General features: G+C 41.9%; 1 protein-coding gene across 1 annotated transcript in view; it reads right to left on the bottom strand.

Annotated features, from left to right (window-relative positions):
- Positions 1-13,928, bottom strand: part of SV2C (synaptic vesicle glycoprotein 2C) — a 209,617-nt gene that overhangs the window by 136,501 nt on the left and 59,188 nt on the right. The gene's annotated exons all lie outside the window — the stretch shown is intronic.

The following is a 13,928-nucleotide window of genomic DNA, read 5'->3' as shown; positions in this document are numbered from 1 at the left end:
GGACAGAAATGGTATGGACCTAAGAGAACCAGAAGATATTAAGAAGAGGTGGCAAGAATACACAGAAGAACTATACAAAAAAGATCTTCATGACCCAGATAATCACAGTGGTGTGATCACTCACCTAGAGCCAGAATTCCTGGAATGCAAAGTCAAGTGGGCCTTATGAAACATCACTACAAACAAAGCTAGTGGAGGTGATGGAATTCCAGTAGAGCTATTTCCAATCCTAAAAGATGATGCCGTGAAAGTGCTGCAGTAAATATGCCAGCAAATTTGGAAAACTCAGCAGTGGCCACAGGACTGGAAAAGATCAGTTTTCATTCCAATCCCAAAGAAAGGCAATGCCAAAGAATGCTCAAACTACCTCACAATTGCATTCACCTCACACACTAGTAAAGTAATGCTCAAAATTCTCCAAGCCAAGCTTCAACAGTATGTGAACCGTGAACTTCCAGATGTTCAAGTTGGTTTTAGAAAAGACAGAGGAACCAGAGATCAAATTACCAACATTTACTGGATCATCGAAAAACCAAGAGAGTTCCAGAATAACATCTATTTCTGCTTTATTGACTATGCCAAAGCCTTTGACTGTGTGGATCACCACAAAAGAGATGGGAATACCCAGACCACCTGACCTGCCTCTTGAAAAATCTGTATGCAGGTCAGGAAACAACAGTTAGAACTGGACATGGAAAAACCGATGGATTCCAAAGAGGAAAAGGAGTGCGTCAAGGCTGTATATTGTCACTCTGCTTATTTAACTTATATGCAGAGTACATCATGTGAAATGCCCCGCTGGATGAAGCATAAGCTGGAATCAAGACGGCTGGGAGAAACATCAATAACCTCAGATATGCAGATGACACCACCCTTATGGCAGAAAGTGAAGAAGAACTAAAGAGCCTCTTGATGAAAGTGAAAGAGAAGAGTGAAAAGGTTGGCTTAAAGCTCAACATTCAGAAAACTAATATCATGGCATCTGGTCCCATCATTTCATGGCGAATAGATGGGGAAACAGTGGCTGATTTTATCTTTTGGGGCTCCAAAATCACTGCAGATGGTGACTGCAGCCATGAAATTAAAAGACGCTTACTCCTTGGAAGAAAAGTTATGATCAACCTAGACAGCATATTAAAAAGCAGAGATATTACTTTGCCAACAAAGGTCCATCTAGTCAAGGCTATGGTTTTCCCAGTAGTCATGTATGGATGTGAGAGTTGGACTATAAAGAAAGATGAGTGCCGAAAAATTGATGCTTTTGAACTGTGGTGTTGGAGAAGACTCTTGAGAGTCCCTTGGACTGCAAGGGGATCCAACCAGTCCATCCTAAAGGAGATCAGTCCTGGGTGTTCATTGGAAGGACTGATGCTGAAGCTGAAACTCCAATACTTTGCCAACCTGACGCGAAGAACTGACTTATTGGAAAAGACCCTGATGCTGGGAAAGATTGAAGGTGGGAGGAGAAGCGGACAACAAAGGATGATGTGGATGTATGGTATCACCGACTCAATGGACATGGGTTTGAGTAAACTCTGGGAGTTGGTGATGGACAGGGAGGCCGGGTGTGCTGCAGTCCATGGGGTCACAAAGAGTTGGACCTGACTGAGTGACTGAACTGAACTTAACTGAAAACCCCCAGAGCCAACATAGCTTCAGGAGAGGGAGATGATTTTATATTTTATAAGACAATCTGTTGAGAACCATTGTTCTCTGAACTTCACAGTGCCCACTTATTAGAATATAATTTAGGAGAGAGAGAGGTGAGGTCTGATGAGGAAGGGAAGATATATTCACCCTAAGACAGCAAGAAAGCTAGGGAGTGGCTGGCAGAGCGAGAGGGCTTAAGAAAGAGTGTGAAGAGAAACAGCCACCTCCTAGGGCGGACCTGTGGATGAGCACTAGGCTTCGGTCAGAGAGATCCGTTAGCCTCCATGACATCAGTTCAAAAGGAGATGAGGAATTCAGGAATACATTTTTACATAATTACTCCTTATGGATCTAGAGCACACGAGCATTTCTAACAAATTATGGTCTCTTCTATACTTTCTGCTTTTTTTGCCTGCCTGCTTTTGTTTCTGGCCAGTGTGATTACAGGAGTTTTACCCATTATTGATGACCTATAGCCAAGGTGGAGAATGGGACCCGTGGTGAGTAGTTGTGGTAGCCAGGAGGAGTCTGGGAGTTGGGTGAGCAAGGGAGTGAGTCTGCTGAGGTGGGGTGGGGGGGGTGCGGTTCAGGGACATGGGGTGTAGAGTCCTGGCGGTCAGGGGGAGCCAAAAAAGGCTGCACTGGCAGAGATCCTCTAGTGAAGGGCAGTCAGATCTAGGAGTAAGAACTCTGAGCCCAAGGATTTTGATTCTACCTAGAAGAAGCCCATGCTTCATATGCAGGGTCAGGAAGCCCAGGGGCACTCGGAGCATTTACACAGGAAACTTAGGGACTCTCTCACCAATATGTCCTACCAAGACTTTGTCATCCATTTCAAGTAGAAAGCAACTAGAGGATATGTAATGGGTGGAAGACATCACCGATTCAATGGACATGAATTTGAGCAAACTCCGGGAGATGGTAAAGGACAAGGAAGCCTGGAGTGCTTCAGTCCATGGGGTCGCAAAGAGTCAGACGCAACTTAGCTACTGAACAACAACATATCATCATTGCGTAAATTTTAAGAACGGGTCTGGACACCATGAATGTGGATTCCATGGATTCTGCCTCAAACGTAAAGCAGTTTTCTCTGTCCCACAGTGACTTCTTATTTTTCCTCTATCATTTTAGGACCCAAAAGTGGTGTAAAGTGCATCCTCTAGGTTAGAATTTTTTTTTAAGCCTAGGAATGACTCTGTCAATAAAGACTCTGACTCCAACTCCTGGGCCTAAAGACTTCACCACCAGCCACTCAATGGACGGCTGCATGCCTTCTAGCCAGATGACACTTATTAGCCATGTGATCTTGGACAGACTAATTAACCTCTCTGGGCATCAGTTTCATTGTCTGTAAAACAGGGATAACAACGGTACATTCCGCACTGGGTTACTAATAAGATAAAACTATGTAAATCTTATAAACTGCTCAGAATGATTTCTGGTGCATAGTAAAACCTATGGCATCCGGTACCATCACTTTATGGCAGATAGATGGGGAGAAAGTGGAAACAGTGACAGATTTTTTTTCTTGGGCTCCAAAATCACTGCAGGTGGTGACTGCAGCCATGAAATTAAAAGACAATTTCTTCTTGGAAGAAAAGCTATAATAAACCTAGACAGTATATTAAAAAGCAGAGAGATCACTTTGCCAACAAAGGTTTGTGTAGTCAAAGTTATGGTTTTTCCAGTAGTCAAGCTTGGACATGAGAGTTGGACCATAAAAAAGGCTGAGCACCGAAGAATGGATGCTTTCTAACTGTAGTGCTAGAGAAGACTCTTGAGAATCCCTTGGACAGTAAGAAGATCAAACCAGTTAATCCTAAAGGAAATCAACCCTGAATATTCAGTGGAAGGACTGATGCTGAAGCTGAAGCTCCAATACTTTGGCCACCTGATGTGAAGAACTGACTCATTTGAAAAGACCCTGATGCTGGGAAAGGTTGAGGGCAGGAAGAGAAGGAGGTGACAGAGGATGAGCTGGTTGGATGGCATCATCGATTCAATGGATATGGGTTTGAGCAAGCTCCCAACAACTATTGGAAGAGAGTGAAGGACAGGGAAGTCTGGGGTGCTGCAGTCTATGGGGTCACAAAGAGTTGGACATGACTTATCGACTCAACGACAACAACAAAACCTATGCAAGTATTCACCACTATTATTACCTGGGTTTTCCCATTTGGAAAGACAAGCTAATGCTGTCTTCCTCTAGCTCACAGAAATAATAAAAATGCATGCACTCAACTCTGCAAGTCATGGCAACTTGGGGCTTTTCCCTTTACACTAATCAGTCACATTCAAGGCCACCAAGACACAAGGTCTAGGAGGATATAGAGGTGGAAAGGACATAAGATACAGAGTCAAATTACTCATTTTCCAGATGAAAAACTTAGCCCAAACTTGTGATGGTCTTAAAGTTAGTTTGGTAACAAGACTAGAATTCCATAAAGTAAACTTGCTAGGTTCTGAAGGTACAGGTTCACATGCTAATATTAGGGGCATACTGTGTCAGTATTACCATTGTTTATTTGCTAATAAAACAGACTTAGCAGCCCAGTCTGTTTTTCTTTTCAGTAATATGATCAAATGTGAAAATGTCTTAAGCTCTGCAGAAGAGGTTACATGTAATTATGGGCTTCCCAGGTAGCACTAGTGGTAAAGACTAAGCTTACCAATGCAGGAGATGAAGGAGATGCAAGAGACAGGAGTTCAACCCCTGGGTCAGGAGGATCCCTTAGAGTAGGGAATGGCAACCCACCTGAGTATTCTTGCCTGGAGAATTCCATGGACAGAGGAGCCTGGCAGGCTGCAGTCCAGGGAGCCACAAAGAGTCAGACAAGACTGAGTGACTAACCACACACACACGTAGGGCTGGCTGAGGGCTGGGCCTGACGGTGCTGCACGCTCATTCACACGCCTTAACTTCCTGCCAGTGTTCTAATTTTGCATCATGTCCATCAAGTAGAGAGACCTTCTGTGTCATGGAACTTCAGGCCCAAGCATGCCCTTTTAGAAGAACCTTTCAACTGGCAAACTTGACTCTTGAATATTGCACTCTATATAAGTGGGCAAAGAGCTCTGCTGCAGACAGCTTGGCCAGTGGTGTCCAAAACAATGAGGTCTGTTGAACAAGGGCTCTGTTGTTAGCGTAAATCTAAAAGATCGCTGCCATCTCATGGAAGGAACATAAACGTGGGCCCACACACTGCTAATTCCAAAACTTGAAAGTGAGGGGCAAATAACCAGTGAAGCATTTTCTGAGGCAGCATTTAATAGGTGCAGCTGTCTAACGGTTGGACCCCTCCTCATAGATACCTGCAGGATTTACTTACCATAATATCACATGATGACTCCTACAAAGGTGCCTTTTATTTTAACTTGTTGCAAGCTCCATTCCTTCTATTACTGTACAATCAGATCTGGGCTAAGTAAAGAGATTTAACTACTCAAATACGGGTTTGTTGGTTCTAGTTACAACCTTGGAATTAAGAAACCCAGTTTCCACTTTCTTCCTCTTGCCTGCCTTTAAAAGGCTTTGGAATCACCTCAGATGCCACAGAGCAGAGATGTGGAACACTGCTGTGCCACCTGTGAGGTCAAATGACAAAAATTTCCTTTACTTTGAAAAAGAAATGCCTAAAGCTCTTACCCCTGAGGGTATTCACACCCTTATCACTTATCTTCATTTCTATTGTGGGCCTGATATGAACCCAAGATACTGCAGGGCAGAAACAATATCAGGAAAACAGTGGGCTTGAGGCCCTGGGGTTAGCTAGGGACAGGTGGAGATTTTAGGTTACCCCCCCCCCCCACTCCCATCCCCTGCCCCAGTCCCCCAATCTTTCTTTCTGGCCACACGCAGTTCTGACCTTGACTTTGATCCTTGGCACATCTCTGCATAGCGCTCACTCTCCTGGTCTGGGCGTGCAGAACAGATTCTACCTCTGATCGGGAATCCTTTCTACCCCAGTCTGCCCTGCGGCCCATCCGCCCACCCCCCGGCTCAGCGCAGTTGCTCCCAGTTCCGGAATCTACTCAGCTACTGACATGGTCTTTCTTAGTTTGGTCTTAACAAAAACCGAACAAATCAAAAAACTCCAGCTCGACAGATACTACTCAGCCTATTCAGCAATAAATAGGAACATATGATTAAAACATGAAACCACTGAGGAGGGGCATTACTGTTGGGGAGGGGATCAATCTCAAAACGTTACAGACTGTAAGATTCCCTTTCTAAAAGATTCTCAAAATGACACCATCAGAGATGGAGCACAGTGGTTGCTGGGGGTGAGGGTTAGGGAGACGGTGTGGCTATAAGGGATATAGGAGTAACTTGAGGCGATCTCTTCGTGGTGAAGGAACAGGTCTGGACCCTGGTTGTGTGGGGAGGTTATATAAATCCACATATATAGTAAAATTTCTTAGTGTGTGCTAAGTTGCTTCAGTCATGTCTGACTCTTTGTGACCCTATGGACTGTAACCTGCCAGGTTCCTCTGTCCGTGGGATTCTCCAGGCAAGAATACTGGAGTGGGTTGCCGTGCCCTCCTTCAGGGAATCTTCCTGACCCAGGGATCAAAGCTGCATCTCTTACGTCTTCCACATTGGCAGGCGGGTTCTTTACTGCCAGCACGGCCTGGGAAGCCCAAATTTCTTAGAACTATTCCCAACTCTCCCCCATCCCACCACTACCACAAAAAAAACAAAAGAGAGAGAGAGAAGATGTTTAAAAAAAAATGCAGAAATCCAAAAAAGGTCTGTCTTTGAGTTAGTATCACACCGATGTCAATTTCCTTAAATATATTTTGTTTTTGTAAGGTTTTGTAAGGTATTTTGTAGGTTTTGTAAGATATTATCCTTGAGAGAAGCTGGGTGAAGGGTAAACAGGAGCTCCGTGTACTATTTGTACAATTTTTGCAACTTCTTACAAGTCTTAAACTATTTAAAAAACATATATACAACTCCTCAATTGTAAGGTCATGAGTTCTATCCCCAGCAACAGAAAGGACAAAAAAAATGACAAGCAGAGTGTCAAAATCATACCTCAGTTGTGTGGCATTCTTAATGAAAATATCATATGGGATTTAGTGTCAAGTTGAAAAGCCTTGGTATTTAAAAACACACAACAAAACTGGGTAAGTCACATAATTTAACCAGTGATTTGTCTTTAACGGGCAGCAAAACAACGGGCACATAAAGTCAAGGTGACACCAAACACTGCATTACTCAAATCTGGTTGGCTTTTCTTCTATCAATTATTTGCTACCACAGAGCCCTTGTTCCACAGTGCAGATCATAAATATCTTCCTGACATGAACTGCACTCCCTAACACACGTATCCTATGTGTATCTTTCCCAACACCACCAAGCAATGAACAATTCTGACACTGTCCACCCGGGGACAGCATCAATCCCGTGGTCCTATGACTCATCTCCTCCATTTCAGACCCATATCACTGGGTTCTGTCACCTGTGCTTCTGACCAACGGGCTATTCAGGTTCCCACGGCCCCTTCCTAGGGTTCAATTAATGTACAAGAGAGGCTCATCAGGCTCAGAGATACATTTCACTAACTAGATTTACCCGTTTATTATAAAAGGAACAGGAAGGTTATTATAAAGTAACGGGTTATTATAAAGTAACCCGTTTATTACTCAGGAACAGGCAGATGGAAGGGAGGAATAAATAGGGCAAGGCATGGGAAAGGGTCTAATCTTACCAAGCAAGCGGACAATTTCCCAAGCAACCTGACTTGTCTATTCTTTTTAGAAAAGAGCTTTATTGACATATAATTCATATATAATCCAATTCTCCCATTTAGAACATAAAATTCAATGTTTATTTTATTCACGGATATACACACTAACCATACAGTAGCACATTTCATCACCTCAAAAAGAAACTCCGCACGCTTTAGCTCTCCTCACTGGTAACCAGTAGTTTTATTTCTATATCTGTAAGTCTGCTTCTATTTTGCTAATACACAGAAGAGCTATACAAAAAAGATCCTCATGACCCAGATAACCACGATAGTGTGATCACTCACCTAGAGCCAGACATCCTGGAATGCAAAGTCAAATGGGCCTTAGGAAGCATCACTATGAACAAAGCTAGTGGAGGTGATGGAATTCCAGTTGAGCTATTCCAAATCGTAAAAGACGATGCCGTGAAAGTGCTGCACTCAACATGCCAGCAAATTTGGAAAACTCAGCAGTGGCCACAGGACTGGAAAAGCTCAGTTTTCATTCCAATCCCAAAGAAAGGCAATGCCAAAGAATGCTCAAACTACTGCACAATTCTACTCATATCACACTCTAGCAAAGTAACGCTCAAAATTCTCCAAGCCAGGCTTCAATAGTAGGTGAACTGTGAACTTCCAGATGTTCAAGCTGGTTTTAGAAAGGGCAGAGGAACCAGAGGTCAAATTGCCAACACTTGCTGGATCATCAAAAAACCAAGAGAGTTCCAGAATAACATCTATTTCTGCTTTATTGACTATGCCAAAGCCTTTGACTGTGTGGATCACCACAAAAGAGATGGGAATACCAGACCACCTGACCTGCCTCTTGAAAAATCTGTACGCAGGTCAGGAAACAACAGTTAGAACTGGACATGGAAAAACCGACGGATTCCAAAGAGGAAAAGGAGTACATCAAGGCTGTATATTGTCACCCTGCTTATTTAACTTATATGCAGAGTACATTATGTGAAATGCCGGGATGGATGAAGCACAAGCTGGAACCAAGATGGTTGGGAGAAATATCAATAACCTCAGATATGCAGAAGATACCACGTTTATGGCAGAAAGTGAAGAAGAACTGAAGAGACTCTGGATGAAAGTGAAAGAGGAGAGTGAAAAAGTTGGCTTAAAGCTCAACATTCAGAAAACTAAGATCATGGCATCTGGTCCCATCACTTCATGGCAAACAGATGGGGAAACAATGGAAACAGTGAGAGACTTTATTTTTGGGGGCTCCAAAATCACTGTGGACAGTGACTGCAGCCATGAAATTAAAATTCGCTTGCTTCTTGGAAGAAAAGCTATAACAAACCTAGCAGCACATTAAAAAGCTGAGACATTACTTTGCTGACAAATGTCCATATAATTAGAGCTATGGTTTTTCCAGTAGTCATGTATGGATGTGAGAGCTGGACTATAAATAAAGCTGAGCAGTGAAGAATTGATGCTTTCAAATTGTGGTGCTGGAGAAGACTCTTGAGAGTTCCCTGGACTGCAAGGAGATCCAACCAGTCCATCTTAAAGAAAATCAATCCTGAATATTCATTGGAAGGACTGATGCTGAAGCTGAAACCCCAATACTTTGGCCAACTGATGCGAAGAGCCGACTCATTGGAAAAGACCCTGATGCTGGGAAAGATTGAAGGCAGGAGGAGAAGGGGACGACAGAGGATGAGATGGTTGGATGGCATCACTGACTTGATGGATATGAGTTTGAGCAAGCTCTGGGAGATGGTGAAGGACAGGGAAGACTGGGTGTGCTGCAGTCCATGGGGTTGCAGAATCAAACACAACTGAGCGACTGAATTGATACATATTCACATTTCATTTTTTAGATTCCACATATAGGTGATATTATACAGAATCTGTCATTCACTGTCTGCCTATTTCAACAAGCATAGTATTTTCTAGGCCTGTCCACATTGCTGCAAATCACAATATTTCATTCTTTTTTCTGGCTGAGTAATATTCCACTGTCTATATACACCAAATCTTCTTTATCCATTGGTTTGTTGATGAACACTTGGGTTGCTTCCATTTCTTGGCTTTAAAAATAATGCATTCCAGTGTTGCATGTACCTTTTTGAAGGTACATGTACCTTCATGTACTGGGATGCATGTACCTTTTTGAATTAGTCTTTTCTTTTTTTATATATGTATATCCAGAAGTTGAATCCCTGGATCATATGGTAGCTCTGTTTTTAGTTTTTTGAGGAATCTGCATGTTCTTTTTCCACAGTGGCTACACCAATTTACATTCCCACCATCACTATACGAGGGTTCTCTCTTCTCCACATCCTTGCCAACATTTGTTATTTGTAGACATTTTGATGATAACCATTCTGACAGGTGTGAGGTGATATTTCATTGCTGTTTTGATTTGCATTTATCTAGTATTTGGTGATGTTGAGCATCTTTTCATGTGTCTGATATTCATCCATACATCTTCTTGGAAAAATGACTATTCAGGTCTTCTGCCCATCTTTTGATTCCGTTATTTGTTTTGTGAATAGTGAGCTATATAAGGTGTTTATATATTTTGGATATTAGTTCCTTGTCATTCATAACATTTGTAAGTATTTTCTTCTATTTCATATGTTTGTCTTTGTTTTTTGTTTTTTTTTTTGATGACTATTTCCTTTGCTGCAGAAGCTTTTGAGTTTAATTATATCTAATTTATTTTTGCTTTTATTTCTTTTGCCTTAGGAAACAGATCCAGAAAAATAATGCTACAATTTATGTCAAAGAGGGTTTTACTTATGTTCTCTCCTAGGAGTTTTAAGGTTTCAGGTCTTACATTTAGATTTTAATCCATTTTGAGTTTATTTTTGTATATGGTAGGAGGAAATGTTCAAATATCATTTATTTTACATGTAGCTGTCCAGCTCACCACCATCTGAAGAGATTGTCTTTTCTACGTCATGCATTTCTGCCTGCTTTGCTATAGACTGACCACAGATGCATGAGTTTACTCCTGGCCTCTCTATTCTGTCCTGTTTACCTATATGTCTGTTTTTATGCCAGTATCATGCCATTTTGATTACTGTAGCTTTGTAGAATAGTCTGATAAGAAGTCAGCTGTCAATCTGGATCTTTTTCCTATAATTGAGCCTGACAATCTCTGCCTTTTGATTGTATTGTCTAATTCATAAATATTTAATGTCATAAATATAGCTAACTTTACTACTCTTTACTTTTTGTTTTCTATATCTCCTGTCTTTTCTCTTGTATATTCCACCTTTACTACTTTCTTTGAATTAAGTTAATATATTCTAATGTAACACTTAAACTTCTTTAATGATTTCTCACTATATTTTAAAAAATTATTCCCTTAGTGATTGCTCCCTTATAAGTGGTGAATCATTTTTCTTTTGTTGCTTTCAATAATTTTTCCTTCTCAAATATTTGCAAATTATATATCTGATAAAGGCTTAATATCCAAATTATATAAGGAATTTCTACAACTCAATAGCAAAAAAGAAAAAAACCAGAAATGATTAAAAACAGTTAAAAGAAGTGAGTAGATATTTCTCCATAAAGATATACAAATGCCCAAGAGGTACATGAAAAAATGCTTAACATCCCTATTATCAGGGCAAGGCAAATCAAAACCATAATGAGATATCTCACATCTATGAGGATGGCTATTATCAAAAATCAAAAGATAAATGCTGATAAGAATGTGAAGAAAGGAAACCCTGCAACCATAATGGAAAACATTAAAAAAATTTTATTAAATTATTAAAATTAATTAAAAATTTTGTCACCCAAAATTTAAAAATGGAACTATCATATGACCCAGCAATCCTATTTCTGGGTGGTTTAGTCGCTAAGTCATGTTTGACTCTTTGTGACCCTATGAACTGTGTAGACCGCCAGGCTCCTCTGTCCATGCGATTCTCCAGGCAAGAATACTGGCGTGGGCTGCCATTTCCTTCTCCATATTTCTGGGTATATACCCCCAAGAACCAAAATCAGTATCTCTAAGAGATCTCTATACTCCCACGTTCATTGCAGTACTACTTACAATAAAACAGGATACAACCTAAATATCCACTGATGGTGAATGGATTTTTTAAAACGTGGTACATACATACAACGGACTATTATTCAGCCTTAAAAAGGAAGACAAACTTGCTATTTGCAATGACACGGATAAACTTATAAGACATTATGCTAAACGAAAGAAGTCAGACACAGAAGAACAAATACTAAATGATCCCAGTTATATCAGGAATAAAATACTCAAACTCAGCAGAGTAGATAAGTGGTTACAAGAAGCTGGGGCAAAGAGAATTGGGGAGGTGTTAATGAAAGTACATAAATTCACTTATGCAAGATGAATAAGTCCTAGAGATCTACTCTTCAGCATGGAGCATATAGGAAATTATATTGTATTGCATACTTTAAAATGTGCTAAATTTGTCAGTGATGGGGAGGTGAATTTACTAGTACTGTTCTCCAGTACCAGGTGCTTTTCACACACACTCTCTAATTCTCACAACAACTCTTTAAGGTGACATTTTGTACTAACAACTGGCTATAAGCTATTGCACTTGGCTGGTACAAGGACAGAAGAAACACTTCAGGGCACCTAAGGTCAGCTTTAAGAAGTCCATGACTACTAGAAAGTCACTAAAACAGCTTGGAAGCTTTCACCCCACTTATTCTTATGTGCCTACTGACACCCTCAAATCAGGAACAGAGGATGAGAGGTTATGGAAAAGTGATAATCACAGTTAAGAAGAAAAAGAATCTGCAAGACAAAGATATCATTTACTTTCTCTTTCCAGTAAACTGAAGCTCGGAGAGTTTAAGAAATACCCCAAAGTCACACAGCTCCTAAGCATCAGATGTAAGATTCCAATGCATCTCTGTGTCAAAGCCTTTGTTCATCTCATGCCTCTTTCCTTCACATCCTAACTGGCGCTGCTGTTCGGGTCACTCTATTGTGTCTGACTCTTTGCGACTCCATGGACTGCAGCAGCCCATCTTCCCTGTCCTTCACCATCTCCCAGAGCTTGCTCAAACTCATATCCATTGAGTCGGTGATGCCATCCAGTCATCTCATCCTCTGTCACCTCCTTCTCCTCCTGCCCTCAATATTTCCCAGCATCACGGTCTTTTCCAGTGAGTAAATTCTTAGCATCAAGTGGCCAAAGTATTGGGGCTTCAGCATCAGTCCTTCCAGTGAATACTCAGGACTGAGTTTCTTTAGGATTAACTGGTTGGATCTCCTTGCAGTCCAAGGGACTCTCAAGAGTCTTCTCCAACACCACAGTTCAAAAGCATCAGTTCTTAGGTGCTCACCCCTCTTTATGGTCCAACTCTCACATCCATACGTGACTACCAGAAAACCATAGCTTTGACTATATGGATGTTTGTTGTTAAAGTAATGTCTCTGCTTTTTAATATGCTGTCTAGGTCTGTCATAGCTTTTCTTCCAAGGAGCAAGAGTCTTTTAATTTCATGACTGCAGTTACCACCTAATGGAACCATCTAATGCATTCATGTCCTAATGGAAACATATAATGAGGCATCTTAATACGTGGTCTGGAAATCATCAGCAAAGTCTAAGGTTGCTTCTATTAAATCTTTCTAGTCCTGCCTTCAGAGCACTGTTCCTTCTGCTTAATCTTCCTGCTAGAGCATCTGTAACCAATTAGGTGCTCTTCTCTGACACGTGTCTGTCTCCTTCTCTGGCCTGGAAGTGCCCCCAAAGCAAGGACCACATCTTTGCGACTCCAGCACCTGGTCTGGAGCCCGGCACAGAGAGGGCACTAGGTGTTTGCTAGATGACAGAGTAAAGAAAGGTAATTCACATCATGAACAGAGGTAAACAAAGCCCCAAGAGCTACGCCTTGGGGAAACTTTCTTTAGCAGACAGAGGGTAGAATGCGGGTTTCCCAGGTGGTGCTAGTGGTAAAGAACCCACCTGCAAATGCAGGAGACTTAAGAGATGCTGGTTTGATCCCTGGAGGAGATCATGGCAACCCACTCCAGTACTGCCTGGAGAATTCCCATGGACAGAGGAGCCTGGTGGGCTACAGTCCACGGGGTCACAAAGAGTCGGACATGACTGAAGCAATTTAGCATGCACAAGAGGAATGCAGGAGGCGTTTTAGAGGAGCTGAGAGATGTTCAGGAGGATGCTGAGCTGCTGAGGTCACAGGAAGATACAGTTTCAGTAAGGATGGGACGGTCCACATTGTGTTGGGTTCAGCTTTCCAACCAGTTCCCTTCAACTCACGCCAATCCATGTGATGAAAAGATGCTTAGCGAAAGAGGCCATGCACAGGAATTCCTCTCAGGCCCCAAGCTGGAGGAAGTGCTGGGGGTCTCTAACAAACAGGAGCAGCTCAGGATGCCTGGGGGGTCAGAGGAAGTACTTTCCTCACCCTGGAAGAACCTGGCAATCCCGTGGCCTTTCTGGGCTTTCCCAAGGGCTTTGCAGTGACCCAGCCAGCATGGGCCTCCACGTCACAGCTATAGAACTGATTTCTCTTTACGGGAGGGGGGCAGCAGCTCTAGCAGAACAACGCA

The sequence above is a fragment of the Cervus canadensis genome, chromosome 6 (assembly GCF_019320065.1).
Source record: "Cervus canadensis isolate Bull #8, Minnesota chromosome 6, ASM1932006v1, whole genome shotgun sequence".
In the NCBI taxonomy this organism is placed as follows: domain Eukaryota; kingdom Metazoa; phylum Chordata; class Mammalia; order Artiodactyla; family Cervidae; genus Cervus; species Cervus canadensis.
The sequence above is the reverse complement of the archived record's forward strand: the minus strand, read 5'-3'. Positions and strand labels throughout refer to the sequence as shown.